Genomic DNA, 23,496 nt, shown 5'->3' on the forward strand with positions numbered 1-23,496 from the left:
CGTAAGAAGACGGGTGAGAAACCAGCTATTTCTAAAGTTTCTTCCAAAAAAGTAAAAAAAGGAAAAAATAAGTTAAAGAGACCCTGTATTGTTGTGACGGGTGGGGGAAGGGTGAAGAAAAAGTCTGAGGGTAACATAGTGGAAAAAGTTGAATTGCCCTCAATGGAGGTAGAAAACACAAATGTGGAAAAAGATGCAAATATAAATGTGATTGTGGGCGGTGCCCAAAAAGTTCATCAAACTGATGTTGTTGATGGAGAACCTGTGTTGCTTGTTGGTGGCTCGAACGGGAGTGCCGGGGTGGAGTTAAGTCTGCAGGGGGGAAGGGACAAAGATGCAGATGAGACTCTTCCTGACACTTCCGTCACAGATCTCACTTCAAGCTCAATAGTAACAACAAAGGTTTCGTCTCGTTTCCCTAACGATAGTGATACAGAAAGGGCTTCTGTCCTTTATAGGGAAATTAATGGTGAAATAATAATGATCAAAGATGGTCAAGTGAGTCATGGGTTGGATCCTTTGTTTGGCGATAGCTTTCACTCCCTTTCTGGAGGTGACAACTCAGACTCAGATGAAGGTTGGAGAAAGAAAAAAGTTAAAAAAAAGCATGTAGAGCCGCCGCCTATTGTAGTGGAAGACTTAATAACAGAATTCTGTACAATGGACTGTATCTACAGGCTAGAGAAAGAGCGCCTGGTGGTGATAGAAGGCCATTCAGGCGAAACTAAGATTTTTTCTGTGGAACCTGGGGGGGACTTCAAAGGTCTCTATCTAGTGGGCAAAGGTGACCCAAATTGTGGATGCCAGATTGAATTTCGGGCCAATGGCAAGAAATTTTTGGTAGAAAACGAGATCATCAAGAGATTTGATTATACTGGCAAAGTAGAGTTCAGCGAAACCATTTTTGGTCTGGGTCCCAATGCCCCTAGGTATGAGCCCCCCCCCCCCGTGTCCCCTGTGGTTGCCTCGGTGCCTGATGAGGCGCCTGGTGACAGTTCGGCTGGAGCTGAGGTTGGTGGAGTGTCTGCTGGGTCTGGGTTGCCTGGGTTGGAGAGCGTGACCAGGGTAGGTTTTGATTTTCCTGCCCTGGGCCCTGCCTCCAACCCGGGAGCCCTTGCCTCCATGGCGGCCTCGGCTCAGGGGACATCCGCTGCCCGGCCCCGGTCATATTCTCGTGCAGTGCGAAGTGCCGCTTCTGGGAGGAGAGTTCTAGCTCCCCTGGAGCTGGAGTCTGAGACATTTGTCCCTGGCAGGAGGAACGTGGTCAGACTTAAATGGGAACATGATTCTGCCATTCCTAACAAAAAAGAGTTTGTCCGGTTCCTCCTGGATCTGGGGACAAAGCCATGTGACTTAAACGCGATTCTAGCTCTAGGGGATCCCCCCCAGTATTATGATGTGAGCTTTTTGTCGCTGCACGGGATGGAGGCCTTCCTGGAGGAGAGACTGAAGGTGTCAGTTAACAACCAGTGGCACGGTTTCTCAGTCTTTCCTCTATCCCGGCAGTCATTGGAAAAAAAAGCTCACATCGTAGTGCAAAATGAGAGCATCCCTGTGAGAGACTTGATGTCCTGGGTTCAGCATTACGCTGACGTGATGGCCCCTCCGCAGCGAGTCCTGGATGACCTGGGGATTTGGTGGGGGGAATATGAGGTGGCGATAAAGCTCCATACTAAGGAGGGACTCGTCACCCATATTCCCCGATCCGCCCTTATAGGGCGTGACAAAATTATTACTTATTATCCCGGTCAGCCCAGGACCTGCAATAGATGTGGAAAGCGGGGCCATCTCGCCAGTAACTGCCCCGATCCCAGGTGTAGCAGGTGCCAGGAGTTCGGGCATTCCTCAGGTAGTTGCCGCCGAATCAAGTGCAATTTTTGTTTTGAATACGGTCACCCGTATACGGAATGCCCGATCTCCTGGGCAACTATGCCTGAGGATCTCAGGAGAGCCATGTTGGTCCGTATGGACGAGGAGAATCAGCTCGTCCCCCTGCCAATTCCCAGTGTGTCTGTCCAGCCTGTATCAGCTCCTATTGTTTCCGAGTCTGTTACTGTTCCTTTTTCTGTTGTCTCTCCCGCCGCTTCTCCTCGTCCAGTTAGGACTAAGGTGGCCCCTGAGGGGCAGTCTGAGCTCAGGAGGTCTGGTCGTCTCAGGGATGCTGCTCATGGGGGGGAAGGCTCTTCTCCCAAGGCACAACGCATAAGGCCCCCAAGGTCAGTTAAAGTCAAGAGGGCTCTTAAACCCTCTGGTCCTGGTTACCCCTTTGCCCCTCCATCCTCGGCCCCTCCCTCCCTTGCTCCTCAGGAGCCTGTTCCCCTTTTGTCCTCCGATCCCCCTTCCTCGTCCCCTCCTCCCTCTGCTCCCCCCCTCCCCCTCCTGATGACACAGTCATCCACCCCCCTCCTCCCCCTCCTGATGATTCAATCATCACTTCCCCCCCCCTCCTCCTCCCCCCCCTCCTGATGACATTGTCATCACCTCTCCTCCCCCTCCTCCTGATGACACTGCTTCCCCATCCCCTACTGATGGCAGTGTTGCTGTTGCTCCTAGTCCAGTCTCGCTCTCCCTGTTTTCAGGTAGTTGTCTCCAGCCAAAGGGCAAGGAGGACCTAAACGAGGAAGAAAAAGCGTTCTTGGAAGAACGATTAAAAACCAGGAGAACAAGTAAGGGACCCAAATCTGGGCCCCTACAAAGAAGGGCCACTCAGAAAAATTGGGCAGTCCTGGTTCAAAGGCGTAATGAAGTCAAACTTGCCAACAGATTTGACTTGTTGGCTGGTAAGCCTTTGTCCTCGGAAGAGGAAGATATGGTGATTGGCAATCCTGCCACTGTCTGAAGGGGTATTGTCTTTTGTGTTCTCGTTTTTTGTTTCTTGTAATGTTGTGTTTTTGCTTTCATTTTTATTGTCTTTGTTCAAAGGAGTATGAAGGGAAACCTCAATCACTCTAATGGCTGCTCCCTCACCACTAATGTTGGCAACGATCAACGTTGCTAGCATCAAAACCCCCAGAGCTCGAAAATTGGCGTTCACAATTCTGGCCAGCCTGGAGGCTGACATCATTTTCCTACAGGAGACCAGGCTCACCTCTACGGCTGACCTCTGGTTAGCCGAGAGGGACTGGGTGTCCGGTCAGAGTTTCTGGTCTCTTGCGGGAGAGCCTGGAAGTGGTGTAGCGGTCCTTTTTAGGACCGACATGGTAACATGCCGGCGAGTTATTGAAGTGGAGATGGGAAGGTGTCTGGTTTTGGACGTCTGTGTGAAAGGGCAGGACCTCAGGCTTATCAACGCCTATGCTCACCCCTCAATTAAGGGGGAGAGGAAGCGCCTTTTCACACAGATCAGGCCATTCTTTTTTTCAGCTTGTCCTGTGATCCTGGGTGGTGATTTTAACACCGTCACTAGGGCCAAGGACAGGGCGAGTGCCCGGGTCCGGATAAGCGGTGATGGTAAGTTTTTAGATAGAATAGTTAAAGATGCTGATCTGGTGGATGTACACATTCGACATTCACCAGGTCTCACGGGTTTCACCTTTTATAGCGGTAGCAGTAGATCTAGAATAGATAGGTTTTTTGTTTCGGAGAATCTCATCACTTCGGCCCCCAAGCTGTTGGCGGTGGAATTCTCTGATCACCTTATTCTATCGGTGTGTTTGAATGCTCTAGACGCTCCTCCCAGAGGTAGGGGTATCTGGAGAATGAATTCGGCCCTGCTGCTGGAAAGTGACGTGAGACGATCCTTTGAGGAGTTTTTTCAGGCACAGGTCACCATCCTGGACTGTTTCAACAATAGGTCTGAGTGGTGGGAGGAAGTCAAAAAACGTGCTGCCAGATTCTTCAAGGGTCTAGCTGTCCGTAAAAATATTGATAGAGATTTTGCTTACCAACAACTGAGGGAGAGATTAAACATTCTGGTCTCTGAGGGCGGAGATCCGGGGGAGATCTCTGAGGTCAAACTCCGCCTCAAGCAGTTGCAGTACGACCGGTTGGCTTCTTTGACTCTGGAGAGGGATCATGGAAAGTACCACTCGCCTGACCCTTACCAGAGTTTCAAACAAAGTTCAGCGCTTAGGACGGTCCATGGTCTCAGGGATGGTTCGGGATCTCTGGCAAAGTCCAGGTCGGAGATCTTGTCCATCGCTAGAGAGTTTTATGCTAAACTGCTTGGGGAGAAGCCCCTTGACCAGACAAGAATGGATGATTTCTTGGCTTCCATACCAGGTCTGAAAGAATTTGATGTTTCTGGTATTGATTTGACCACTGAGATCACCGTGGATGAAGTAGCGAGGGCCATTGATGGTCTCGCGCCTAAAAAGACCCCGGGTCCGGATGGACTGACGGCTGAGTTTTACAAGGCCTTCAAATCCATCCTGGCCCCTAAATTGGCCGGTGCTTTTAACGAATGCCTTGCCGAGGGTCAATTACCACCCTCCATGAGGCAATCTGCGGTTATCTTGTTGTCAAAAGGTCGTAATCCTGAGATGATTGAGAATTGGCGTCCCATCAGCCTTCTCAATGTCGACAGGAAGATCTTGGCAAAAATTTTATTCTGGCGCTTGTCCCAGGTAACGGATGTGCTTTCCCGCCACCAGCACTGCTCGGTTTCAGGTAGGAGTACTTTCTCAGCACTGTTAGCTGTCCGGGAAGTTCTGGAACGGTGCAGGGCTGAGGGCTGGGGAAAGTTTTTGCTAACATTGGACCAGTCGAAGGCCTTTGATCGAGTCAACCATAAGTACCTATGGCGGCTACTTAGTGTGTACGGCTTGCAGGGGAGGTTTATCAATTGGCTACAGACTTTGTATAAAGAGGCTGAGAGTTTCATGCTCATCAACGGATGGATCGGCCAGCCTTTTGAGGTGAGCTCGGGGGTCCGCCAGGGGTGTCCGCTGAGTTCTCTACTGTACGTATTTGCCATCGACCCTTTCGTGAGAAGGTTAGAGGGCAGTGCGCTCAGTGGGGTTCCTGTGGGCATCTCTGGTGTCTCGCCTCTGAAGGTGGTGGCTTATGCCGATGATGTAACAGTTGTGATCTCGAAGGCGGAAGAGGCGTTGGTGGTGGCCGAAGAGATCGCTCTGTACTCGTCGGCATCTGGTTCAAAAGTGAATCCAGATAAGTGCGAAACTTTCTGGTTGGGCAAAGAAGGAGAATCCTTTGCACTTCCTGGCTCCTTTCCCGTGCCTCAGGACGAAATCAAGATCTTAGGCATCAAATTTGGCCCAGGCGATTATGGCCTGCGAAATTGGGAGAGCAAGCTGAAAGATGTCGACACTAAAGTGGCTCGTTGGAAGGGTTGGCGTTTAACCCTCAGGGAAAGGGTTGACTTGATTAAAACCTATCTGGTGCCGATAATGTTATACGTTAGCTACGTTGCAATTTTGCCAGCATCCCTGTACACCAGGATTAACGCTCTGTTTTTCCTGATGTTATGGGGAAACAGAACGAACCCTGTACGTAGGAACATCACTTACAGAACCAGGCGGGAGGGTGGCTTAGGAATGGTCAACCCGATCGTCTTTTTCTCCCTGATGTTCATTAAGTTCAATCTTGGTAGTTTGTTTGCAGGGAGCCCGCCTACTTGGGTAAGCTTCTTTCAGATCTGGTGTGAGCCTTTCCTCAGGGATTGGATGAGCGGTGGCTCAGTGAAGAAACTGAATGCACGTCATGGCTACCTTCCGGCCTATGTTTTGCCTTGCATGAAGAAACTGCGGCAGTGGGGATTGGGAGTGGAGGACATCAGGTCGGTCGACAGGAAAGTCCTGTTGGCTAGAGTGGTGGACTCTCATTTCCATGACCCATTGGCCTTGAAGGATTGCCCAGGCCCGATTTTGAAGGAGGGTTTGCGGTTACTTAATTCACCGCGCGTTCCGAACAAATTCTGGGACATCGCCTGGCTAACTTTCCAGGGCAAACTGTATGTTGGAGGGAACATGTGGGGTCGGAGACCAGAAGTTCGTGTCTGTCCTCGACAGGAGTGTTCCGTTGAGGAGGACATGGAACACTTTCTGATCACATGCCCCTTCAATGTAGAGGTGTATAAACAGGTGGGTGGGGTCCTAGGTATCCCATTTCTGGAGCATCTGAGTTATGCTGAGTGGGCATATGGAGCTTTTAACCAACGCCAGGGCTTTGATTTGTGCACTTTATACATAGTTAGCCTAGTGGTTAGGAGACACGTTTGGTTGGCACGGTGTGACGTAGCGATTAGGCAGAAAATCTCGCCGGTCCAGGTGGTGGTGAACGGTATTCTCGGTGAGGTTGGGAAGATCCGGTTCTTGGAGAGGAAGAAGCTGGGGAGAGGAGCTTGGATTCTGGCTTGGCAGAATATCAAGCCTCCTTGACCTGGTGGACTCTTCTCCAGGGTGTTGCTTTACTATTCTCCCTCTTGCACCCTAGATTTTTTGAGTTTTGTGATTCTTTTTTGAAGTCTGGCCGCAGACACAAAGGAGATATCCCTTTGTGCTTCTTCTATATATTGTTGGTAGCGGTGATGATTTGTCTCGTTAATTAATTTTATTTCTTGTCTTGACTCAACGTTGTCTATAGTCTTCTGTTTTTCCTTTGGGCGTAAAAGACCCATTGTATGACTGTGTGGTATGAGTGGTGTATTGTAGGTGATGTCATCTTTTTTTTTTTTTTTTTTTTTTTTTTTGTGGTAGTGTATGTTATGTGTTTTTTCCTTTCCTTTTTTTATTTTTAGTACGTTGAATAAATAATGTAATGTAGGTGTTGTTTCCGTTTTTGTATAGAAGTGGCTGATTGATACTCCTTCAACAGTAATATCTCATATGAGAATGATTTATGAGTTATGTGTTTATATCTTGTTTTGGGTAATTCCCTTGCACTATATGTTTTTCTGATGTAAATACTGTAAATAGAGTTATTGCTTGATGAAATCAAGCATAAAACAGGATGTTTAATGTTGTATATAAGATCTTTTGGAGGAAAAATCTCTTGTATAATTTTGCTTTCAGATATGCATATTTTTTAATTTATTTATTGCCTATAATGTATGCTATATGATCCTGTCTTTTATAATAAAATATCTTGAGGAGCTTATCTTGGTCAGAAATTAATGGATTAGTCTTCTCAAATGTAACATTTGAGAAGACTAATCCATTGATTCTGCTGTGGCATAGAGTGCTTTACCTGCACTTTCCTAGGTGCTGTCATCAGAGGCATAGAACCAAAGCCAGTACTGTCAAGTGTTTTCTCTTTCCGCGGTAATGAGAATAGGTGCATACATGCAGCATGTCCCCAGTTGATTACTTGTTGATGGCACAATAATGAACCACTCAACATTCCACTCATACAAACCTCATTTTAAAAGCACACAAAAGATCAATATCGGCAAGGTAGTGTGGCCGAGCGGTCTAAGGCGCTGGATTTAGGCTCCAGTCTCTTTGGAGGCGTGGGTTCAAATCCCACCACTGCCAGTCTGCAACTTCTATCTTGCCTCACAGGCCTCTTGTGGATCTCCTACGTCCCTTCATCAACAAGAAAGCTCAAATACTTCTCTTTTCCTCCATCAGCTTGCACAACAACATGAATGAGGCGTACCCAGCACCACACTTTCTTTCACCGCTACAAAGGAATACAGTTTAGAAAAAAAAAGTGCTTAAAATGGCTTAAGACCTTTACATGCACTTTTCCACTGGATTCTGACAATGTGCCACAGCTCATAACTCCTGGCTGTGGAGGACCTTTTGACAGCAACAGTGGCAACAGATAGGACTTTCTACAAAGTAAACAGGGCAAAGATCTCATTTAGATTACTGAGGTGAGATCTGCCCCTATTACCCAATAGTAGGCAAATGTTTCCTCTCAATTGTAGGTGAATGGCATTTTAGGTATACGTGCAATAGCATCTATTCCAGTGCTACGGGCTACATTGTACATTGTACGTAAGTGGACAATTGTGATTTTTTTAGACAGGTGACATTACTTTTGCATAAAAGCTGATACATTAACTACGTGGGCAGTTAGGGGTTTGAGAGGATGTCTTTTATTGTACGCCAGGCCAAAGCAGGTTTTCTCAACCAGGGTTCCCTGGAAGCCCAAGCTTCCTTCAGGACTTTTCAGGGGTTCCCTGGCATTTTCCCCACTTGCCCCAGTAAGGTCGGTTTCCTTGAGATGCAAAAATTATTTGAAGGCTTCCTCCAGGGTCTCATGATGGGAATACACCATGAGATTTTTTGGCAGATAGTTGGTTCGATAGATAATTTAATGCATATCCGATCTGATTTTCGATCGAAAAATCGATCGGGAAAAGCGATCGGACAGTAGGTGCTGCACTCAGTGGTATCAGAGCAATGGAACAAAAGTCAGTACTGTTATGCGTTCTTCCTTATGGAACTGAGAATGGCTGCCAACATGCAGCATATCCCCAGATGATAACCTGTTGACGGCACAGTAATTAACCGCTTAACCTTTGACTCTTGAAAAACGTGTCTTAAAGCACGCAAGAGTAGACATCCGCAGGGTAGTGTGGCCGAGCGGTCTAAGGCGCTGGATTAAGGCTCCAGTCTCCTCGGAGGCGTGGGTTCAAATCCCATCACTGCCAGCCTTTAACTTCTCGCTTGCTTGACAAGGATGTACTATGTAGGAAAGATAAGGCCTCAGCTCCTCTGGTTTTAACACTTGCTCAAATACTTGTCCAAGCTTATACATCAGGGCCACTTGAGGAGCTTATCTTGGTCAGAAATTAATGGATTAGTCTTCTCAAATGTAGCATTTGAGAAGACTAATCCATTGATTCTGCTGTGGCATAGAGTGCTTTACCTGCACTTTCCTAGGTGCTGTCATCAGAGGCATAGAACCAAAGCCAGTACTGTCAAGTGTTTTCTCTTTCCGCGGTAATGAGAATAGGTGCATACATGCAGCATGTCCCCAGTTGATTACTTGTTGATGGCACAATAATGAACCACTCAACATTCCACTCATACAAACCTCATTTTAAAAGCACACAAAAGATCGATATCGGCAAGGTAGTGTGGCCGAGCGGTCTAAGGTGCTGGATTTAGGCTCCAGTCTTTTTGGAGGCGTGGGTTCAAATCCCACCACTGCCAGTCTGCAACTTCTATCTTGCCTCACAGGCCTCTTGTGGATCTCCTACGTCCCTTCATCAACAAGAAAGCTCAAATACTTCTCTTTTCCTCCATCAGCTTGCACAACAACATGAATGAGGCGTACCCAGCACCACACTTTCTTTCACCGCTACAAAGGAATACAGTTTAGAAAAAAAAAGTGCTTAAAATGGCTTAAGACCTTTACATGCACTTTTCCACTGGATTCTGACAATGTGCCACAGCTCATAACTCCTGGCTGTGGAGGACCTTTTGACAGCAACAGTGGCAACAGATAGGACTTTCTACAAAGTAAACAGGGCAAAGATCTCATTTAGATTACTGAGGTGAGATCTGCCCCTATTACCCAATAGTAGGCAAATGTTTCCTCTCAATTGTAGGTGAATGGCATTTTAGGTATACGTGCAATAGCATCTATTCCAGTGCTACGGGCTACATTGTACATTGTACGTAAGTGGACAATTGTGATTTTTTTAGACAGGTGACATTACTTTTGCATAAAAGCTGATACATTAACTACGTGGGCAGTTAGGGGTTTGAGAGGATGTCTTTTATTGTACGCCAGGCCAAAGCAGGCTTTCTCAACCAGGGTTCCCTGGAAGCCCAAGCTTCCTTCAGGACTTTTCAGGGGTTCCCTGGCATTTTCCCCACTTGCCCCAGTAAGGTCGGTTTCCTTGAGATGCAAAAATTATTTGAAGGCTTCCTCCAGGGTCTCATGATGGGAATACACCATGAGATTTTTTGGCAGATAGTTGGTTCGATAGATAATTTAATGCATATCCGATCTGATTTTCGATCGAAAAATCGATCGGGAAAAGCGATCGGACAGTAGGTGCTGCACTCAGTGGTATCAGAGCAATGGAACAAAAGTCAGTACTGTTATGCGTTCTTCCTTATGGAACTGAGAATGGCTGCCAACATGCAGCATATCCCCAGATGATAACCTGTTGACGGCACAGTAATTAACCGCTTAACCTTTGACTCTTGAAAAACGTGTCTTAAAGCACGCAAGAGTAGACATCCGCAGGGTAGTGTGGCCGAGCGGTCTAAGGCGCTGGATTAAGGCTCCAGTCTCCTCGGAGGCGTGGGTTCAAATCCCACCACTGCCAGCCTTTAACTTCTCGCTTGCTTGACAAGGATGTACTATGTAGGAAAGATAAGGCCTCAGCTCCTCTGGTTTTAACACTTGCTCAAATACTTGTCCAAGCTTATACATCAGGGCCACTTGAGGAGCTTATCTTGGTCAGAAATTAATGGATTAGTCTTCTCAAATGTAGCATTTGAGAAGACTAATCCATTGATTCTGCTGTGGCATAGAGTGCTTTACCTGCACTTTCCTAGGTGCTGTCATCAGAGGCATAGAACCAAAGCCAGTACTGTCAAGTGTTTTCTCTTTCCGCGGTAATGAGAATAGGTGCATACATGCAGCATGTCCCCAGTTGATTACTTGTTGATGGCACAATAATGAACCACTCAACATTCCACTCATACAAACCTCATTTTAAAAGCACACAAAAGATCGATATCGGCAAGGTAGTGTGGCCGAGCGGTCTAAGGCGCTGGATTTAGGCTCCAGTCTCTTTGGAGGCGTGGGTTCAAATCCCACCACTGCCAGTCTGCAACTTCTATCTTGCCTCACAGGCCTCTTGTGGATCTCCTACGTCCCTTCATCAACAAGAAAGCTCAAATACTTCTCTTTTCCTCCATCAGCTTGCACAACAACATGAATGAGGCGTACCCAGCACCACACTTTCTTTCACCGCTACAAAGGAATACAGTTTAGAAAAAAAAAGTGCTTAAAATGGCTTAAGACCTTTACATGCACTTTTCCACTGGATTCTGACAATGTGCCACAGCTCATAACTCCTGGCTGTGGAGGACCTTTTGACAGCAACAGTGGCAACAGATAGGACTTTCTACAAAGTAAACAGGGCAAAGATCTCATTTAGATTACTGAGGTGAGATCTGCCCCTATTACCCAATAGTAGGCAAATGTTTCCTCTCAATTGTAGGTGAATGGCATTTTAGGTATACGTGCAATAGCATCTATTCCAGTGCTACGGGCTACATTGTACATTGTACGTAAGTGGACAATTGTGATTTTTTTAGACAGGTGACATTACTTTTGCATAAAAGCTGATACATTAACTACGTGGGCAGTTAGGGGTTTGAGAGGATGTCTTTTATTGTACGCCAGGCCAAAGCAGGTTTTCTCAACCAGGGTTCCCTGGAAGCCCAAGCTTCCTTCAGGACTTTTCAGGGGTTCCCTGGCATTTTCCCCACTTGCCCCAGTAAGGTCGGTTTCCTTGAGATGCAAAAATTATTTTAAGGCTTCCTCCAGGGTCTCATGATGGGAATACACCATGAGATTTTTTGGCAGATAGTTGGTTCGATAGATAATTTAATGCATATCCGATCTGATTTTCGATCGAAAAATCGATCGGGAAAAGCGATCGGACAGTAGGTGCTGCACTCAGTGGTATCAGAGCAATGGAACAAAAGTCAGTACTGTTATGCGTTCTTCCTTATGGAACTGAGAATGGCTGCCAACATGCAGCATATCCCCAGATGATAACCTGTTGACGGCACAGTAATTAACCGCTTAACCTTTGACTCTTGAAAAACGTGTCTTAAAGCACGCAAGAGTAGACATCCGCAGGGTAGTGTGGCCGAGCGGTCTAAGGTGCTGGATTAAGGCTCCAGTCTCCTCGGAGGCGTGGGTTCAAATCCCATCACTGCCAGCCTTTAACTTCTCGCTTGCTTGACAAGGATGTACTATGTAGGAAAGATAAGGCCTCAGCTCCTCTGGTTTTAACACTTGCTCAAATACTTGTCCAAGCTTATACATCAGGGCCACTTGAGGAGCTTATCTTGGTCAGAAATTAATGGATTAGTCTTCTCAAATGTAGCATTTGAGAAGACTAATCCATTGATTCTGCTGTGGCATAGAGTGCTTTACCTGCACTTTCCTAGGTGCTGTCATCAGAGGCATAGAACCAAAGCCAGTACTGTCAAGTGTTTTCTCTTTCCGCGGTAATGAGAATAGGTGCATACATGCAGCATGTCCCCAGTTGATTACTTGTTGATGGCACAATAATGAACCACTCAACATTCCACTCATACAAACCTCATTTTAAAAGCACACAAAAGATCGATATCGGCAAGGTAGTGTGGCCGAGCGGTCTAAGGTGCTGGATTTAGGCTCCAGTCTTTTTGGAGGCGTGGGTTCAAATCCCACCACTGCCAGTCTGCAACTTCTATCTTGCCTCACAGGCCTCTTGTGGATCTCCTACGTCCCTTCATCAACAAGAAAGCTCAAATACTTCTCTTTTCCTCCATCAGCTTGCACAACAACATGAATGAGGCGTACCCAGCACCACACTTTCTTTCACCGCTACAAAGGAATACAGTTTAGAAAAAAAAAGTGCTTAAAATGGCTTAAGACCTTTACATGCACTTTTCCACTGGATTCTGACAATGTGCCACAGCTCATAACTCCTGGCTGTGGAGGACCTTTTGACAGCAACAGTGGCAACAGATAGGACTTTCTACAAAGTAAACAGGGCAAATATCTCATTTAGATTACTGAGGTGAGATCTGCCCCTATTACCCAATAGTAGGCAAATGTTTCCTCTCAATTGTAGGTGAATGGCATTTTAGGTATACGTGCAATAGCATCTATTCCAGTGCTACGGGCTACATTGTACATTGTACGTAAGTGGACAATTGTGATTTTTTTAGACAGGTGACATTACTTTTGCATAAAAGCTGATACATTAACTACGTGGGCAGTTAGGGGTTTGAGAGGATGTCTTTTATTGTACGCCAGGCCAAAGCAGGCTTTCTCAACCAGGGTTCCCTGGAAGCCCAAGCTTCCTTCAGGACTTTTCAGGGGTTCCCTGGCATTTTCCCCACTTGCCCCAGTAAGGTCGGTTTCCTTGAGATGCAAAAATTATTTGAAGGCTTCCTCCAGGGTCTCATGATGGGAATACACCATGAGATTTTTTGGCAGATAGTTGGTTCGATAGATAATTTAATGCATATCCGATCTGATTTTCGATCGAAAAATCGATCGGGAAAAGCGATCGGACAGTAGGTGCTGCACTCAGTGGTATCAGAGCAATGGAACAAAAGTCAGTACTGTTATGCGTTCTTCCTTATGGAACTGAGAATGGCTGCCAACATGCAGCATATCCCCAGATGATAACCTGTTGACGGCACAGTAATTAACCGCTTAACCTTTGACTCTTGAAAAACGTGTCTTAAAGCACGCAAGAGTAGACATCCGCAGGGTAGTGTGGCCGAGCGGTCTAAGGCGCTGGATTAAGGCTCCAGTCTCCTCGGAGGCGTGGGTTCAAATCCCACCACTGCCAGCCTTTAACTTCTCGCTTGCTTGACAAGGATGTACTATGTAGGAAAGATAAGGCCTCAGCTCCTCTGGTTTTAACACTTGCTCAAATACTTGTCCAAGCTTATACATCAGGGCCACTTGAGGAGCTTATCTTGGTCAGAAATTAATGGATTAGTCTTCTCAAATGTAGCATTTGAGAAGACTAATCCATTGATTCTGCTGTGGCATAGAGTGCTTTACCTGCACTTTCCTAGGTGCTGTCATCAGAGGCATAGAACCAAAGCCAGTACTGTCAAGTGTTTTCTCTTTCCGCGGTAATGAGAATAGGTGCATACATGCAGCATGTCCCCAGTTGATTACTTGTTGATGGCACAATAATGAACCACTCAACATTCCACTCATACAAACCTCATTTTAAAAGCACACAAAAGATCGATATCGGCAAGGTAGTGTGGCCGAGCGGTCTAAGGCGCTGGATTTAGGCTCCAGTCTCTTTGGAGGCGTGGGTTCAAATCCCACCACTGCCAGTCTGCAACTTCTATCTTGCCTCACAGGCCTCTTGTGGATCTCCTACGTCCCTTCATCAACAAGAAAGCTCAAATACTTCTCTTTTCCTCCATCAGCTTGCACAACAACATGAATGAGGCGTACCCAGCACCACACTTTCTTTCACCGCTACAAAGGAATACAGTTTAGAAAAAAAAAGTGCTTAAAATGGCTTAAGACCTTTACATGCACTTTTCCACTGGATTCTGACAATGTGCCACAGCTCATAACTCCTGGCTGTGGAGGACCTTTTGACAGCAACAGTGGCAACAGATAGGACTTTCTACAAAGTAAACAGGGCAAAGATCTCATTTAGATTACTGAGGTGAGATCTGCCCCTATTACCCAATAGTAGGCAAATGTTTCCTCTCAATTGTAGGTGAATGGCATTTTAGGTATACGTGCAATAGCATCTATTCCAGTGCTACGGGCTACATTGTACATTGTACGTAAGTGGACAATTGTGATTTTTTTAGACAGGTGACATTACTTTTGCATAAAAGCTGATACATTAACTACGTGGGCAGTTAGGGGTTTGAGAGGATGTCTTTTATTGTACGCCAGGCCAAAGCAGGCTTTCTCAACCAGGGTTCCCTGGAAGCCCAAGCTTCCTTCAGGACTTTTCAGGGGTTCCCTGGCATTTTCCCCACTTGCCCCAGTAAGGTCGGTTTCCTTGAGATGCAAAAATTATTTGAAGGCTTCCTCCAGGGTCTCATGATGGGAATACACCATGAGATTTTTTGGCAGATAGTTGGTTCGATAGATAATTTAATGCATATCCGATCTGATTTTCGATCGAAAAATCGATCGGGAAAAGCGATCGGACAGTAGGTGCTGCACTCAGTGGTATCAGAGCAATGGAACAAAAGTCAGTACTGTTATGCGTTCTTCCTTATGGAACTGAGAATGGCTGCCAACATGCAGCATATCCCCAGATGATAACCTGTTGACGGCACAGTAATTAACCGCTTAACCTTTGACTCTTGAAAAACGTGTCTTAAAGCACGCAAGAGTAGACATCCGCAGGGTAGTGTGGCCGAGCGGTCTAAGGCGCTGGATTAAGGCTCCAGTCTCCTCGGAGGCGTGGGTTCAAATCCCACCACTGCCAGCCTTTAACTTCTCGCTTGCTTGACAAGGATGTACTATGTAGGAAAGATAAGGCCTCAGCTCCTCTGGTTTTAACACTTGCTCAAATACTTGTCCAAGCTTATACATCAGGGCCACTTGAGGAGCTTATCTTGGTCAGAAATTAATGGATTAGTCTTCTCAAATGTAGCATTTGAGAAGACTAATCCATTGATTCTGCTGTGGCATAGAGTGCTTTACCTGCACTTTCCTAGGTGCTGTCATCAGAGGCATAGAACCAAAGCCAGTACTGTCAAGTGTTTTCTCTTTCCGCGGTAATGAGAATAGGTGCATACATGCAGCATGTCCCCAGTTGATTACTTGTTGATGGCACAATAATGAACCACTCAACATTCCACTCATACAAACCTCATTTTAAAAGCACACAAAAGATCGATATCGGCAAGGTAGTGTGGCCGAGCGGTCTAAGGTGCTGGATTTAGGCTCCAGTCTCTTTGGAGGCGTGGGTTCAAATCCCACCACTGCCAGTCTGCAACTTCTATCTTGCCTCACAGGCCTCTTGTGGATCTCCTACGTCCCTTCATCAACAAGAAAGCTCAAATACTTCTCTTTTCCTCCATCAGCTTGCACAACAACATGAATGAGGCGTACCCAGCACCACACTTTCTTTCACCGCTACAAAGGAATACAGTTTAGAAAAAAAAAGTGCTTAAAATGGCTTAAGACCTTTACATGCACTTTTCCACTGGATTCTGACAATGTGCCACAGCTCATAACTCCTGGCTGTGGAGGACCTTTTGACAGCAACAGTGGCAACAGATAGGACTTTCTACAAAGTAAACAGGGCAAAGATCTCATTTAGATTACTGAGGTGAGATCTGCCCCTATTACCCAATAGTAGGCAAATGTTTCCTCTCAATTGTAGGTGAATGGCATTTTAGGTATACGTGCAATAGCATCTATTCCAGTGCTACGGGCTACATTGTACATTGTACGTAAGTGGACAATTGTGATTTTTTTAGACCGGTGACATTACTTTTGCATAAAAGCTGATACATTAACTACGTGGGCAGTTAGGGGTTAGAGAGGATGTCTTTTATTGTACGCCAGGCCAAAGCAGGTTTTCTCAACCAGGGTTCCCTGGAAGCCCAAGCTTCCTTCAGGACTTTTCAGGGGTTCCCTGGCATTTTCCCCACTTGCCCCAGTAAGGTCGGTTTCCTTGAGATGCAAAAATTATTTGAAGGCTTCCTCCAGGGTCTCATGATGGGAATACACCATGAGATTTTTTGGCAGATAGTTGGTTCGATAGATAATTTAATGCATATCCGATCTGATTTTCGATCGGAAAATCGATCGGGAAAAGCGATCGGACAGTAGGTGCTGCACTCAGTGGTATCAGAGCAATGGAACAAAAGTCAGTACTGTTATGCGTTCTTCCTTATGGAACTGAGAATGGCTGCCAACATGCAGCATATCCCCAGATGATAACCTGTTGACGGCACAGTAATTAACCGCTTAACCTTTGACTCTTGAAAAACGTGTCTTAAAGCACGCAAGAGTAGACATCTGCAGGGTAGTGTGGCCGAGCGGTCTAAGGCGCTGGATTAAGGCTCCAGTCTCCTCGGAGGCGTGGGTTCAAATCCCACCACTGCCAGCCTTTAACTTCTCGCTTGCTTGACAAGGATGTACTATGTAGGAAAGATAAGGCCTCAGCTCCTCTGGTTTTAACACTTGCTCAAATACTTGTCCAAGCTTATACATCAGGGCCACTTGAGGAGCTTATCTTGGTCAGAAATTAATGGATTAGTCTTCTCAAATGTAGCATTTGAGAAGACTAATCCATTGATTCTGCTGTGGCATAGAGTGCTTTACCTGCACTTTCCTAGGTGCTGTCATCAGAGGCATAGAACCAAAGCCAGTACTGTCAAGTGTTTTCTCTTTCCGCGGTAATGAGAATAGGTGCATACATGCAGCATGTCCCCAGTTGATTACTTGTTGATGGCACAATAATGAACCACTCAACATTCCACTCATACAAACCTCATTTTAAAAGCACACAAAAGATCGATATCGGCAAGGTAGTGTGGCCGAGCGGTCTAAGGCGCTGGATTTAGGCTCCAGTCTCTTTGGAGGCGTGGGTTCAAATCCCACCACTGCCAGTCTGCAACTTCTATCTTGCCTCACAGGCCTCTTGTGGATCTCCTACGTCCCTTCATCAACAAGAAAGCTCAAATACTTCTCTTTTCCTCCATCAGCTTGCACAACAACATGAATGAGGCGTACCCAGCACCACACTTTCTTTCACCGCTACAAAGGAATACAGTTTAGAAAAAAAAAGTGCTTAAAATGGCTTAAGACCTTTACATGCACTTTTCCACTGGATTCTGACAATGTGCCACAGCTCATAACTCCTGGCTGTGGAGGACCTTTTGACAGCAACAGTGGCAACAGATAGGACTTTCTACAAAGTAAACAGGGCAAAGATCTCATTTAGATTACTGAGGTGAGATCTGCCCCTATTACCCAATAGTAGGCAAATGTTTCCTCTCAATTGTAGGTGAATGGCATTTTAGGTATACGTGCAATAGCATCTATTCCAGTGCTACGGGCTACATTGTACATTGTACGTAAGTGGACAATTGTGATTTTTTTAGACCGGTGACATTACTTTTGCATAAAAGCTGATACATTAACTACGTGGGCAGTTAGGGGTTTGAGAGGATGTCTTTTATTGTACGCCAGGCCAAAGCAGGCTTTCTCAACCAGGGTTCCCTGGAAGCCCAAGCTTCCTTCAGGACTTTTCAGGGGTTCCCTGGCATTTTCCCCACTTGCCCCAGTAAGGTCGGTTTCCTTGAGATGCAAAAATTATTTGAAGGCTTCCTCCAGGGTCTCATGATGGGAATACACCATGAGATTTTTTGGCAGATAGTTGGTTCGATAGATAATTTAATGCATATCCGATCTGATTTTCGATCGAAAAATCGATCGGGAAAAGCGATCGGACAGTAGGTGCTGCACTCAGTGGTATCAGAGCAATGGAACAAAAGTCAGTACTGTTATGCGTTCTTCCTTATGGAACTGAGAATGGCTGCCAACATGCAGCATATCCCCAGATGATAACCTGTTGACGGCACAGTAATTAACCGCTTAACCTTTGACTCTTGAAAAACGTGTCTTAAAGCACGCAAGAGTAGACATCTGCAGGGTAGTGTGGCCGAGCGGTCTAAGGCGCTGGATTAAGGCTCCAGTCTCCTCGGAGGCGTGGGTTCAAATCCCACCACTGCCAGCCTTTAACTTCTCGCTTGCTTGACAAGGATGTACTATGTAGGAAAGATAAGGCCTCAGCTCCTCTGGTTTTAACACTTGCTCAAATACTTGTCCAAGCTTATACATCAGGGCCACTTGAGGAGCTTATCTTGGTCAGAAATTAATGGATTAGTCTTCTCAAATGTAGCATTTGAGAAGACTAATCCATTGATTCTGCTGTGGCATAGAGTGCTTTACCTGCACTTTCCTAGGTGCTGTCATCAGAGGCATAGAACCAAAGCCAGTACTGTCAAGTGTTTTCTCTTTCCGCGGTAATGAGAATAGGTGCATACATGCAGCATGTCCCCAGTTGATTACTTGTTGATGGCACAATAATGAACCACTCAACATTCCACTCATACAAACCTCATTTTAAAAGCACACAAAAGATCGATATCGGCAAGGTAGTGTGGCCGAGCGGTCTAAGGCGCTGGATTTAGGCTCCAGTCTCTTTGGAGGCGTGGGTTCAAATCCCACCACTGCCAGTCTGCAACTTCTATCTTGCCTCACAGGCCTCTTGTGGATCTCCTACGTCCCTTCATCAACAAGAAAGCTCAAATACTTCTCTTTTCCTCCATCAGCTTGCACAACAACATGAATGAGGCGTACCCAGCACCACACTTTCTTTCACCGCTACAAAGGAATACAGTTTAGAAAAAAAAAGTGCTTAAAATGGCTTAAGACCTTTACATGCACTTTTCCACTGGATTCTGACAATGTGCCACAGCTCATAACTCCTGGCTGTGGAGGACCTTTTGACAGCAACAGTGGCAACAGATAGGACTTTCTACAAAGTAAACAGGGCAAAGATCTCATTTAGATTACTGAGGTGAGATCTGCCCCTATTACCCAATAGTAGGCAAATGTTTCCTCTCAATTGTAGGTGAATGGCATTTTAGGTATACGTGCAATAGCATCTATTCCAGTGCTACGGGCTACATTGTACATTGTACGTAAGTGGACAATTGTGATTTTTTTAGACAGGTGACATTACTTTTGCATAAAAGCTGATACATTAACTACGTGGGCAGTTAGGGGTTAGAGAGGATGTCTTTTATTGTACGCCAGGCCAAAGCAGGTTTTCTCAACCAGGGTTCCCTGGAAGCCCAAGCTTCCTTCAGGACTTTTCAGGGGTTCCCTGGCATTTTCCCCACTTGCCCCAGTAAGGTCGGTTTCCTTGAGATGCAAAAATTATTTGAAGGCTTCCTCCAGGGTCTCATGATGGGAATACACCATGAGATTTTTTGGCAGATAGTTGGTTCGATAGATAATTTAATGCATATCCGATCTGATTTTCGATCGGAAAATCGATCGGGAAAAGCGATCGGACAGTAGGTGCTGCACTCAGTGGTATCAGAGCAATGGAACAAAAGTCAGTACTGTTATGCGTTCTTCCTTATGGAACTGAGAATGGCTGCCAACATGCAGCATATCCCCAGATGATAACCTGTTGACGGCACAGTAATTAACCGCTTAACCTTTGACTCTTGAAAAACGTGTCTTAAAGCACGCAAGAGTAGACATCCGCAGGGTAGTGTGGCCGAGCGGTCTAAGGCGCTGGATTAAGGCTCCAGTCTCCTCGGAGGCGTGGGTTCAAATCCCACCACTGCCAGCCTTTAACTTCTCGCTTGCTTGACAAGGATGTACTATGTAGGAAAGATAAGGCCTCAGCTCCTCTGGTTTTAACACTTGCTCAAATACTTGTCCAAGCTTATACATCAGGGCCACTTGAGGAGCTTATCTTGGTCAGAAATTAATGGATTAGTCTTCTCAAATGTAGCATTTGAGAAGACTAATCCATTGATTCTGCTGTGGCATAGAGTGCTTTACCTGCACTTTCCTAGGTGCTGTCATCAGAGGCATAGAACCAAAGCCAGTACTGTCAAGTGTTTTCTCTTTCCGCGGTAATGAGAATAGGTGCATACATGCAGCATGTCCCCAGTTGATTACTTGTTGATGGCACAATAATGAACCACTCAACATTCCACTCATACAAACCTCATTTTAAAAGCACACAAAAGATCGATATCGGCAAGGTAGTGTGGCCGAGCGGTCTAAGGCGCTGGATTTAGGCTCCAGTCTCTTTGGAGGCGTGGGTTCAAATCCCACCACTGCCAGTCTGCAACTTCTATCTTGCCTCACAGGCCTCTTGTGGATCTCCTACGTCCCTTCATCAACAAGAAAGCTCAAATACTTCTCTTTTCCTCCATCAGCTTGCACAACAACATGAATGAGGCGTACCCAGCACCACACTTTCTTTCACCGCTACAAAGGAATACAGTTTAGAAAAAAAAAGTGCTTAAAATGGCTTAAGACCTTTACATGCACTTTTCCACTGGATTCTGACAATGTGCCACAGCTCATAACTCCTGGCTGTGGAGGACCTTTTGACAGCAACAGTGGCAACAGATAGGACTTTCTACAAAGTAAACAGGGCAAAGATCTCATTTAGATTACTGAGGTGAGATCTGCCCCTATTACCCAATAGTAGGCAAATGTTTCCTCTCAATTGTAGGTGAATGGCATTTTAGGTATACGTGCAATAGCATCTATTCCAGTGCTACGGGCTACATTGTACATTGTACGTAAGTGGACAATTGTGATTTTTTTAGACAGGTGACGTTACTTTTGCATAAAAGCTGATACATTAACTACGTGGGCAGTTAGGGGTTAGAGAGGATGTCTTTTATTGTACGCCAGGCCAAAGCAGGTTTTCTCAACCAGGGTTCCCTGGAAGCCCAAGCTTCCTTCAGGACTTTTCAGGGGTTCCCTGGCATTTTCCCCACTTGCCCCAGTAAGGTCGGTTTCCTTGAGATGCAAAAATTATTTGAAGGCTTCCTCCAGGGTCTCATGATGGGAATACACCATGAGATTTTTTGGCAGATAGTTGGTTCGATAGATAATTTAATGCATATCCGATCTGATTTTCGATCGGAAAATCGATCGGGAAAAGCGATCGGACAGTAGGTGCTGCACTCAGTGGTATCAGAGCAATGGAACAAAAGTCAGTACTGTTATGCGTTCTTCCTTATGGAACTGAGAATGGCTGCCAACATGCAGCATATCCCCAGATGATAACCTGTTGACGGCACAGTAATTAACCGCTTAACCTTTGACTCTTGAAAAACGTGTCTTAAAGCACGCAAGAGTAGACATCCGCAGGGTAGTGTGGCCGAGCGGTCTAAGGTGCTGGATTAAGGCTCCAGTCTCCTCGGAGGCGTGGGTTCAAATCCCACCACTGCCAGCCTTTAACTTCTCGCTTGCTTGACAAGGATGTACTATGTAGGAAAGATAAGGCCTCAGCTCCTCTGGTTTTAACACTTGCTCAAATACTTGTCCAAGCTTATACATCAGGGCCACTTGAGGAGCTTATCTTGGTCAGAAATTAATGGATTAGTCTTCTCAAATGTAGCATTTGAGAAGACTAATCCATTGATTCTGCTGTGGCATAGAGTGCTTTACCTGCACTTTCCTAGGTGCTGTCATCAGAGGCATAGAACCAAAGCCAGTACTGTCAAGTGTTTTCTCTTTCCGCGGTAATGAGAATAGGTGCATACATGCAGCATGTCCCCAGTTGATTACTTGTTGATGGCACAATAATGAACCACTCAACATTCCACTCATACAAACCTCATTTTAAAAGCACACAAAAGATCGATATCGGCAAGGTAGTGTGGCCGAGCGGTCTAAGGCGCTGGATTTAGGCTCCAGTCTCTTTGGAGGCGTGGGTTCAAATCCCACCACTGCCAGTCTGCAACTTCTATCTTGCCTCACAGGCCTCTTGTGGATCTCCTACGTCCCTTCATCAACAAGAAAGCTCAAATACTTCTCTTTTCCTCCATCAGCTTGCACAACAACATGAATGAGGCGTACCCAGCACCACACTTTCTTTCACCGCTACAAAGGAATACAGTTTAGAAAAAAAAAGTGCTTAAAATGGCTTAAGACCTTTACATGCACTTTTTCACTGGATTCTGACAATGTGCCACAGCTCATAACTCCTGGCTGTGGAGGACCTTTTGACAGCAACAGTGGCAACAGATAGGACTTTCTACAAAGTAAACAGGGCAAAGATCTCATTTAGATTACTGAGGTGAGATCTGCCCCTATTACCCAATAGTAGGCAAATGTTTCCTCTCAATTGTAGTTGAATGGCATTTTAGGTATACGTGCAATAGCATCTATTCCAGTGCTACGGGCTACATTGTACATTGTACGTAAGTGGACAATTGTGATTTTTTTAGACAGGTGACGTTACTTTTGCATAAAAGCTGATACATTAACTACGTGGGCAGTTAGGGGTTTGAGAGGATGTCTTTTATTGTACGCCAGGCCAAAGCAGGTTTTCTCAACCAGGGTTCCCTGGAAGCCCAAGCTTCCTTCAGGACTTTTCAGGGGTTCCCTGGCATTTTCCCCACTTGCCCCAGTAAGGTCGGTTTCCTTGAGATGCAAAAATTATTTTAAGGCTTCCTCCAGGGTCTCATGATGGGAATACACCATGAGATTTTTTGGCAGATAGTTGGTTCGATAGATAATTTAATGCATATCCGATCTGATTTTCGATCGAAAAATCGATCGGGAAAAGCGATCGGACAGTAGGTGCTGCACTCAGTGGTATCAGAGCAATGGAACAAAAGTCAGTACTGTTATGCGTTCTTCCTTATGGAACTGAGAATGGCTGCCAACATGCAGCATATCCCCAGATGATAACCTGTTGACGGCACAGTAATTAACCGCTTAACCTTTGACTCTTGAAAAACGTGTCTTAAAGCACGCAAGAGTAGACATCCGCAGGGTAGTGTGGCCGAGCGGTCTAAGGCACTGGATTAAGGCTCCAGTCTCCTCGGAGGCGTGGGTTCAAATCCCACCACTGCCAGCCTTTAACTTCTCGCTTGCTTGACAAGGATGTACTATGTAGGAAAGATAAGGCCTCAGCTCCTCTGGTTTTAACACTTGCTCAAATACTTGTCCAAGCTTATACATCAGGGCCACTTGAGGAGCTTATCTTGGTCAGAAATTAATGGATTAGTCTTCTCAAATGTAACATTTGATAAGACTAATCCATTGATTCTGCTGTGGCATAGAGTGCTTTACCTGCACTTTCCTAGGTGCTGTCATCAGAGG

At 45.8% G+C, this 23,496-nt stretch overlaps 20 non-coding genes across 20 annotated transcripts; all 20 read left to right on the forward strand.

Moving 5' to 3' along the window:
• The first annotated feature begins 7,351 nt into the window (after nucleotides 1-7,351).
• TRNAL-UAG (transfer RNA leucine (anticodon UAG)) lies at nucleotides 7,352-7,433 on the forward strand. Its single transcript has one exon. It is a non-coding gene; the product is annotated as a tRNA-Leu (tRNA).
• A 1,045-nt stretch (nucleotides 7,434-8,478) lies between these two features.
• On the forward strand, nucleotides 8,479-8,560 carry TRNAL-AAG (transfer RNA leucine (anticodon AAG)). Its single transcript has one exon. It is a non-coding gene; the product is annotated as a tRNA-Leu (tRNA).
• Nucleotides 8,561-8,983: 423 nt separating this feature from the next.
• TRNAL-UAG (transfer RNA leucine (anticodon UAG)) lies at nucleotides 8,984-9,065 on the forward strand. Its single transcript has one exon. It is a non-coding gene; the product is annotated as a tRNA-Leu (tRNA).
• A 1,045-nt stretch (nucleotides 9,066-10,110) lies between these two features.
• On the forward strand, nucleotides 10,111-10,192 carry TRNAL-AAG (transfer RNA leucine (anticodon AAG)). Its single transcript has one exon. It is a non-coding gene; the product is annotated as a tRNA-Leu (tRNA).
• A 423-nt stretch (nucleotides 10,193-10,615) lies between these two features.
• Nucleotides 10,616-10,697, forward strand: TRNAL-UAG (transfer RNA leucine (anticodon UAG)). Its single transcript has one exon. It is a non-coding gene; the product is annotated as a tRNA-Leu (tRNA).
• Nucleotides 10,698-11,742: 1,045 nt separating this feature from the next.
• TRNAL-AAG (transfer RNA leucine (anticodon AAG)) lies at nucleotides 11,743-11,824 on the forward strand. Its single transcript has one exon. It is a non-coding gene; the product is annotated as a tRNA-Leu (tRNA).
• A 423-nt stretch (nucleotides 11,825-12,247) lies between these two features.
• Nucleotides 12,248-12,329, forward strand: TRNAL-UAG (transfer RNA leucine (anticodon UAG)). Its single transcript has one exon. It is a non-coding gene; the product is annotated as a tRNA-Leu (tRNA).
• A 1,045-nt stretch (nucleotides 12,330-13,374) lies between these two features.
• TRNAL-AAG (transfer RNA leucine (anticodon AAG)) lies at nucleotides 13,375-13,456 on the forward strand. The gene has a single exon. It is a non-coding gene; the product is annotated as a tRNA-Leu (tRNA).
• Nucleotides 13,457-13,879: 423 nt separating this feature from the next.
• On the forward strand, nucleotides 13,880-13,961 carry TRNAL-UAG (transfer RNA leucine (anticodon UAG)). Its single transcript has one exon. It is a non-coding gene; the product is annotated as a tRNA-Leu (tRNA).
• Nucleotides 13,962-15,006: 1,045 nt separating this feature from the next.
• TRNAL-AAG (transfer RNA leucine (anticodon AAG)) lies at nucleotides 15,007-15,088 on the forward strand. The gene has a single exon. It is a non-coding gene; the product is annotated as a tRNA-Leu (tRNA).
• A 423-nt stretch (nucleotides 15,089-15,511) lies between these two features.
• Nucleotides 15,512-15,593, forward strand: TRNAL-UAG (transfer RNA leucine (anticodon UAG)). Its single transcript has one exon. It is a non-coding gene; the product is annotated as a tRNA-Leu (tRNA).
• A 1,045-nt stretch (nucleotides 15,594-16,638) lies between these two features.
• On the forward strand, nucleotides 16,639-16,720 carry TRNAL-AAG (transfer RNA leucine (anticodon AAG)). Its single transcript has one exon. It is a non-coding gene; the product is annotated as a tRNA-Leu (tRNA).
• Nucleotides 16,721-17,143: 423 nt separating this feature from the next.
• Nucleotides 17,144-17,225, forward strand: TRNAL-UAG (transfer RNA leucine (anticodon UAG)). Its single transcript has one exon. It is a non-coding gene; the product is annotated as a tRNA-Leu (tRNA).
• A 1,045-nt stretch (nucleotides 17,226-18,270) lies between these two features.
• Nucleotides 18,271-18,352, forward strand: TRNAL-AAG (transfer RNA leucine (anticodon AAG)). Its single transcript has one exon. It is a non-coding gene; the product is annotated as a tRNA-Leu (tRNA).
• Nucleotides 18,353-18,775: 423 nt separating this feature from the next.
• Nucleotides 18,776-18,857, forward strand: TRNAL-UAG (transfer RNA leucine (anticodon UAG)). The gene has a single exon. It is a non-coding gene; the product is annotated as a tRNA-Leu (tRNA).
• Nucleotides 18,858-19,902: 1,045 nt separating this feature from the next.
• Nucleotides 19,903-19,984, forward strand: TRNAL-AAG (transfer RNA leucine (anticodon AAG)). The gene has a single exon. It is a non-coding gene; the product is annotated as a tRNA-Leu (tRNA).
• A 423-nt stretch (nucleotides 19,985-20,407) lies between these two features.
• Nucleotides 20,408-20,489, forward strand: TRNAL-UAG (transfer RNA leucine (anticodon UAG)). The gene has a single exon. It is a non-coding gene; the product is annotated as a tRNA-Leu (tRNA).
• A 1,045-nt stretch (nucleotides 20,490-21,534) lies between these two features.
• Nucleotides 21,535-21,616, forward strand: TRNAL-AAG (transfer RNA leucine (anticodon AAG)). The gene has a single exon. It is a non-coding gene; the product is annotated as a tRNA-Leu (tRNA).
• Nucleotides 21,617-22,039: 423 nt separating this feature from the next.
• TRNAL-UAG (transfer RNA leucine (anticodon UAG)) lies at nucleotides 22,040-22,121 on the forward strand. Its single transcript has one exon. It is a non-coding gene; the product is annotated as a tRNA-Leu (tRNA).
• A 1,045-nt stretch (nucleotides 22,122-23,166) lies between these two features.
• On the forward strand, nucleotides 23,167-23,248 carry TRNAL-AAG (transfer RNA leucine (anticodon AAG)). The gene has a single exon. It is a non-coding gene; the product is annotated as a tRNA-Leu (tRNA).
• The last annotated feature ends 248 nt before the right edge of the window (nucleotides 23,249-23,496 follow it).

This window comes from Hyperolius riggenbachi, chromosome 12 (assembly GCF_040937935.1).
Source record: "Hyperolius riggenbachi isolate aHypRig1 chromosome 12, aHypRig1.pri, whole genome shotgun sequence".
Classification (NCBI taxonomy): domain Eukaryota; kingdom Metazoa; phylum Chordata; class Amphibia; order Anura; family Hyperoliidae; genus Hyperolius; species Hyperolius riggenbachi.